The 7,228-nt window shown below is 36.7% G+C and overlaps 1 pseudogene; it reads right to left on the bottom strand.

The window, feature by feature from the left end:
- Positions 1-4,232: 4,232 nt before the first annotated feature.
- Positions 4,233-6,870, bottom strand: LOC138053814 (uncharacterized; annotated as a pseudogene).
- Positions 6,871-7,228: the final 358 nt, after the last annotated feature.

Below are 7,228 nucleotides of genomic sequence, written 5' to 3' on the forward strand. Positions count from 1 at the left end.
TTTTTAGTTATCAACTTCCGTGGTTTGTCAATAGATATGAAGCAGTATGGATCCTGAGTTGCTTTTTCATACAGTTCTTTAGGAATGTTGTTTTCTGAGCAAATTAGTGATTTTTCATAACCAACCTCATCACTTATGGATCGAACATGTTCAATAGATTTTGATACTTTGATTGCTAGAGGTTTTTGGCATACAGGTATATTTTGCCAAAGTACAATAAATTGTAAATCATATCCATCAATGTATTCGTCTTTCCCGATCCGGATGGTCCACAGATCAGCATCCGAAAGCATCGATCAGGCATAAAAGGGTATAATCGTTTTAGCGTCTTTGAAGAATTGAAAAGTAAAATGTTGGTTCCCACGCAGCTTCAATTTAACATCGGTTTCAATGAGGACAATGAGTTGATTCATATGGCAAACAGTAATGATGATGGAAGGGTTGTTATAGACAAATTTGAACTCTGGTTGCCAAAAATGATTCCAAAAGACAGTCTGTATTCCAGTTTTGTAAGCTCATTTATGAAGGAATCAAAGTGGAATACCTTAGAGAGCTGTATGAAATTTCAGCTCCTACTAGGACAAGCGGTTACTGTTTTCAAATTTCAGCTTCAATTGACAATGTAAAATATGTCTTTGTATACCTCAAAAAGAGTTAGCATGACGCAAATGGATTCAGACATGAAGAAAAAACTCCGTATAAAATGGATACTTTTTTCATTAGACGGATCTTCTTTGTCTAACTGTAGGTTGGAATACGGTAACAGTGTTTTCTACCCTGAATTAGAATACTAAAGTGATAGTAAAGTACGTATATTCAATGATTTAATGTCTTATGCAATGAGAAAAAATGATTAAAACTCTGGTACTCAGCTTAACCTAAGTAATTATGATAGCCTGTTTCCGCTCATATTTTTCGATCTATCTTTTCAAACAGAGAAAGTCACACGAGATCCAAAACAGTTGACATTTCGGCATCGTTTGACAGCAAATGCAAATGTAAATTTCAGTGTTCATGCTATGATTATAACTCTGGCACTCAGCTCAATCTCAGAACTTACGACAGCTTATATCCACATATATTTTTCGATCTGTCTTTTCAAACAGAAACAGTCACACGAGATCCAAAACAGCTGACCTCCAGGTATCGTTTGTCAGCCAATGCAAATCAAAATTTCATTGTTCATGCTATTGTTTTGTATGAAGAAACCATTGCTATTGACAAAATAGGGAATGAACTGGTGATAGTATAATTTTGTTGTTTTATTTAATCTGATTATTTCATATATGTTTTATAATAAACAAATTATATAACATATAATATATATAAGAACGACACAACTTTACAATTTTGATGTTAAATTATCAGAAAACCAAAAAAAGGAATTTAAGCAAGGCTTTTCATAATAGGGAAACCATTGTTTTGACGCCTTGACTGGTTCTGATACGGTATTTGTGCCAGCAAATGTTGTCAAACGATTGAACAAAAACAGACAATTGAAAGAAGGCATGGATATCAAACTGGCTAAAACTAACATCAGAAAGCAAATTGGAGGCTCACTATTGTCTTCAATTAAGTCAATTGGTCGTGCACTGCTTCCAACAATTGGTAAAGCACTTGGTTTATCAGCTTTGTCAGGATTGGCTTCAGAAGGAGCTTCTCAAATCGTAAAAGAGAAGTCTGGCCAAGGAGTTAAAACTGGTGGTTTTCTTGTACCACAAAACCAAATGCATCACTTGATCCCATACAAGGACATGTTAAATATGAAACAAAAAAAGGATCTCCTTCATTCTCTACAAATGGAAAAAGCCTTTCATATAAAACCAACAAAAACACAATCTGGTGGGTTTCTTGGTACACTTTTAGCTTCTATTGGAATTCCATTGGCCGTTGAAGCTGTTAAAAAGCTTTTTACTGGATCAGGAGTACCAAGAATTGGCCAAAAAGCATTCAACAGTAGAGGTGGATCTGCTCTACAAATTGGTTTGACAAAAGTGCCTCCTCCAATTTTTAGCTATCCTCAGAATGTAAACGGTCAAGGTGTAAAAAAAAAAAAACAATCCGAAGAAAAAAAGAGGCGAAGGGTTGCTATTAGGTCAACACAGCCAGCCAATACTCTAAAACCACAATTTCATAAAAATATCCCATTAAGCAATCATGATTTTAAAAAAAATGATGTGGATATCTGAAAATACCAATCAATGAGGTTTTGAGCAGAGATCAAACTGTACCTCATAACCACAACAAACATTATTCATGTACAATCTCCAACCAGCATATATGTCAGGAAGCCGTGGGGTTGCTACTTATGTGAAAAATGGTATCATTAATTTATTTCGATTCGTTTGGTATGCAACCATTTCAGGAGATTGTAAACCATGCTCGAAATAAAAACTTGACTTTGGTGCATCTAAACGATCAGATACAAAATACTATGACAACAACATGTGGTTATTTTTGTTTGTACTTTTTAAATGAAACGAATAAAGGCAATTCATATTATGATCTGTTAAATGTATTTAATATCTATGATACAATGGATAATGAGAAATTTATTGAACAGTATTTTAAAAATATCTAAATTATATATTTAACTAAATTAAATCATATTGTGTAAAACAGAAAAAACACACAGAATGCGTTGAACCTTCAGTTTATAAAAAAGCTAAAAATAGTAGACTTATGTTCTTTTGTACTTGTGCTGAATGCGGTATAACAAAGACCAAGTTCGTTAAAAACCAGTTAAACTAATTAGCCAGTCAGAGATGGCTGGCAAAGGGATTATGTCAGATATGAGTAATGTTGGAGAAGAACTGCTTTTCACAAAAGGGATCCCTTATCTGGGCAAAAGAGCAGTTGAAATGGGGAGATACTATGGTTCAGAAGCTTTGAGGGACCCAAAATTGCAGAAAAAAGCCATTGAGTATGCTTTGGATTATGGCCCGCCATTCGTAAAAAAATTCCGAACTTCATAATGCTTCCGAAATGTCGAAATGGTTTCGTTGGTTCGGAATGGTTCCGAAGCTCGCAATGGTCCCGAAACTCGCAATGCTGTCGCTATGGTTCCGAAATTTCGCAATGGTTACGAATTTTAGTTGTTCGAGGGGGATTGGGCCAGAATGCTAAGTGAGTCAGCTCGGAGCGCTTACCATATGAATGGAATTTTCTGTAATTCAGGCGAGAATTCAAATGGAATGGTTAACCTCGGTGGAATGTTTTTGGGAAAAAAGGTAATATCTTTCGAGGTATTTCCTTTTTCTCGCTTTGACCGGAATGCCCGGAAATTTCTGTACTACTTGTCCTTGTCATTTCTTCTTCAACTGGAAGAACCGTATTTCTGGCAATTCCCATTTTTTTTTTAAGTACAGAATATGCAGTACCATTTGTCGAAACATTCTCACCGAAAATTTCATTCAAATGGTAAGCGCTCCAGATAAACTGACCCCTACTTTACTCCTATGTATTTTGAAAAGAATTTTATTTTTTAAAAGAATGACGACTCAAGACCCTGTCTTTTTACTTTAAAAAAACACCTATTCTTAGAAAAGTATTCGGATTATGACATGATTGTCTAAACCGACACATTTATCTTTCTTTAGGTAGGCCAAAACGGATAACGCATACTTCCGTGTTATAGTTTTACACGAAGATATTCAATCATAGTTCAAATGTATCTGTGTATACTGTGCGGTTCGAGCACAACCCCGAGTGGCAAATTGCCTTATCAGGATCTAGTACTTCAGTCATTCTGCCCTTTTCTGGTCATACAAAATCAGCACTTTATTTATTTATGAATATATATATATATATTTTTTGTTTATTTATTAATATATACGTAGTGAGGGTAACACTAAATGGCTAAAAGTTAATAAACTTGTGGCCCTTGAAATAAGGAAATAATTTCCAAAAAAATTAGTGAAATCTAAAAATAAATATAACTATATTTTACAAATCTGTAAAAATGTACAGAACACACTTTAACTCAAGCTAACTATGAAAATGATTTTACGCTAGAACTTTCTTAAAGACAGGAAGAGATCTAAGGATCACCTAAGTTCTAAAGGCAAATTATTAAAAAGTTTGCAACATCTCACCGAGAAGGATTTTCCAACTTCTCTATGTACGTGGTTGCACTATGTTATTGGTAAACAATGGTCCCGTGATAATTGATCTGTTTTTTCCAGGAAACCATGCCAACACCAAAGTAACATTTTCTTGTGCATGCTCTACTGCTATCTGGGATTACTATCATTTTGGACAACGCGATTTATGAAATCCCTGACTTGCAAATAAATGCCAATGCCATAGTTGCTATCATCACTAAGTGGATCAAAATTCTGTTGAAGGGCAATTGTCAGAGTATTATTCAAAACAAAATTGACAGGAGCAACATGTACCCCCGATACTTCATTGTCTGGATCTGGAGGAGGCCCATCTGGGTCATCACCATATGTGTCCAGATCAGAAGGCATTTGTTGGTCAAAAACATCTCTTATACTACCATTGGGAGACCTATAGCTGAGCAGACACCCAGAGGCCCAAAGCTGACGTGGAGTTCTGTTATGCTCAGTTGATATTGAATGATAATTGAATCTCATTGTGAATCGATCCAAGAGTCTTTGTATTCTTGGAAAGAAAATGTAGTGCAGAGCGTACATGTCTTTGTCATCGCCAGTATCTAAAAGCAAGTGGTCCTCCAAAAATAAGAATATGGATGAAAATACAGACACCACACACTCTACAACATCCCTCCAGAGTCTTTCAATTCGAGTGTTCCGCACACTTGGCCCTGTCAAAAAGCTTCCACGGTTTTCACCACGAAACCATACCATAAATTCTGCAACAGCTATATTTTCTCCTCCATTATCAGCTCTAAGACGAGAGGGATATCCCCATTCAGATGCTGCCTGTTGAAAACAACCCAAAACAGTTGTTGCCCTGTTGTTATTGTTTACTCTCAGGTACACTATGGCTCTGGAAAAACCATCAACACAGCCATGGATGCAAAATTCGCCAGTGCCTCAATTTCATATTCGTGTCCATATGCCACAAATAATTAGGGTGTGGCACACTGTATGGCCGACGTAATATTCTTGATCCCCATCTGTTTGCCCTGTTGATGGGATCAACACGAATAATACTCTCCCTTACTCGCCAGCGTTGAATATATACTCCACGTTGTCGTAAACCTGCCATGACATTTGTTTCACCAGTGCGTGGGAAGGCATTTAGCTCCTCTTGCACCATTGCATCCAAATTGTTATCTTGAATTACTGAAAACCGTTCGAAGTCTAAAGAGAACCCCAGCTCTTTGCGCCTGTTGTATATTGTCTGTCTTGAGACTCCAAGGTCTCTAGCAATCTGAGACCAGCTATTAAGTTCACTACGCAGGCACGCAAGCTGTTCAGAAGTTATCACATACCTTGGCCTCCCTGGACCAGATGGCTGCTCTGTTGGTGACGTGGATGGCTTGGTTTGTTACCTTTTGTAACATACGAACGGCCTGGCCATGTTAATGCAGTTTTTGCCTTGAAGCTAAAACGTGAGCACTAACAAGTGCTACCACGAAAGTCTCCATTTTTGATAATGTGCTCTGCAGGTTGTTACCATGGTAACGCGTCAACATATTATGCATGCAAAACAGTCTGAAAGCTCGAAAGTCCCATGCTGCATAAAGCGGTATTTCTTGTTTACAAACATTGACATCACAATTCTTTTGATATTCAAATTTGCCAACCACGGAATCATTGCTTTAACAGCCATTTAGACCATTTAGGTTCTGGTTGGCATATTAATAACAATGGGTAACGTCCGACAAACATCGCTATTAATCAGTCGCGTACAAACGCATTGCATTCTTGAGGTAGTAAGTATTTATTTGAAAAAAAATTTTAAATTGTTCATGGTGGTCCATTAACTTTAAATAGAAAAATTCCAGTTAAAATAAACAAATGCCTTTTTGAAATTACGCCTTAAAACTTGGGTCACTCAGTGTTTAGTTAACGCAGCTTTGAAATCCAAAGAACAAAAAAAAAAATGGAATTTTTTTACCATACTACCTCTTTACACATCTTATTTCCTTTAATTAATGTAACTCCCTTGAAATTGTTGTACCATCAAACTTTTTTGGAAACTTGGCATAGTTAACATTCTTGATATGAACATTAAAAAAAAGCAATAAAAAGATGGGGTCATCGTGCTTGTTTACGCGTCAGCAGGCTCTTAAAATGGGGTATTTTTACTGTTTGCGCGTTAAAAATTCGAATCACCTTCATACAGAATTAAGTCTTGGTTACTTCAAAGACATAACATTCTATTTTGAAAATGAAGCTTCTTTTATTCACATAAGCAGTATTACTTCATTCACGCCGTTTTTGATTGCATGGTTGTGGGAATAGTGCATTTTTTGGGACAGTTCCGAGGTAAGCTTGAAGTCCTCGCCGTAGGTAAAATACACCCAGTACGGAACTGTTTTCCAAAAAAAAATCATGTTCTCCTATCAAACTTCTTTTCTTCTTCAAAAATGTTCTTTATTAGACTGATCTTAGAAAATACCTGAAAAAAAATCGGGGGTGACCGTGCTCGTTTGCGAGAAAAGGAGCATTAATTTCGCTATCAGGCTTAGTTTCAGGGAAATCTCCTACGTTTTGTACGCGCACGGGCTCATGTGAGCAGGGCGCAGTAGGGATGCGCAATGCAATACTAAGGAATTACCTTAATAGTAACCTTAAAATGAGGCTCAGCCTCATTGTGCTGGCTCCCAATCCTTCCCCTATACATCGAAAATTCATAACCATTACGAAATTTCGGAACCATGGTGAAAAGTGTATGATTGCGAGCTTCGGAACCATTCCGAACCAACGAAACCATTTCGACATTTCGGAAGCATTATGAAGTTCGGAATTTTTTTACGAATGGCGGGCCATATTTGGATAAGCTTAATCCAGCAATTCATAATGTTGGAACACAAGCTCTCAATCAATCGTCGACAAAGATCACACCAAAGAAAAAATATAAAACAAACAGGTAAGACCTGAAACAATTCAGCAAATGGAATAAAGTTATCGATATCTGTTAATGATCATCGATGTATTCTCAAAGTTCGGTTGGATTATGCCATTGAAAGATAAAAAAGGTGAATCCGTTGCTGAGGCATTCCTGACAATTTTCCAGGAGAGTAGAACACCGAAGTTTCTATGGACTGACAAAGCTAAGAGTTTTATAACAA

Source organism: Montipora capricornis, chromosome 6 (assembly GCF_036669925.1).
Source record: "Montipora capricornis isolate CH-2021 chromosome 6, ASM3666992v2, whole genome shotgun sequence".
NCBI classification, from domain to species: domain Eukaryota; kingdom Metazoa; phylum Cnidaria; class Anthozoa; order Scleractinia; family Acroporidae; genus Montipora; species Montipora capricornis.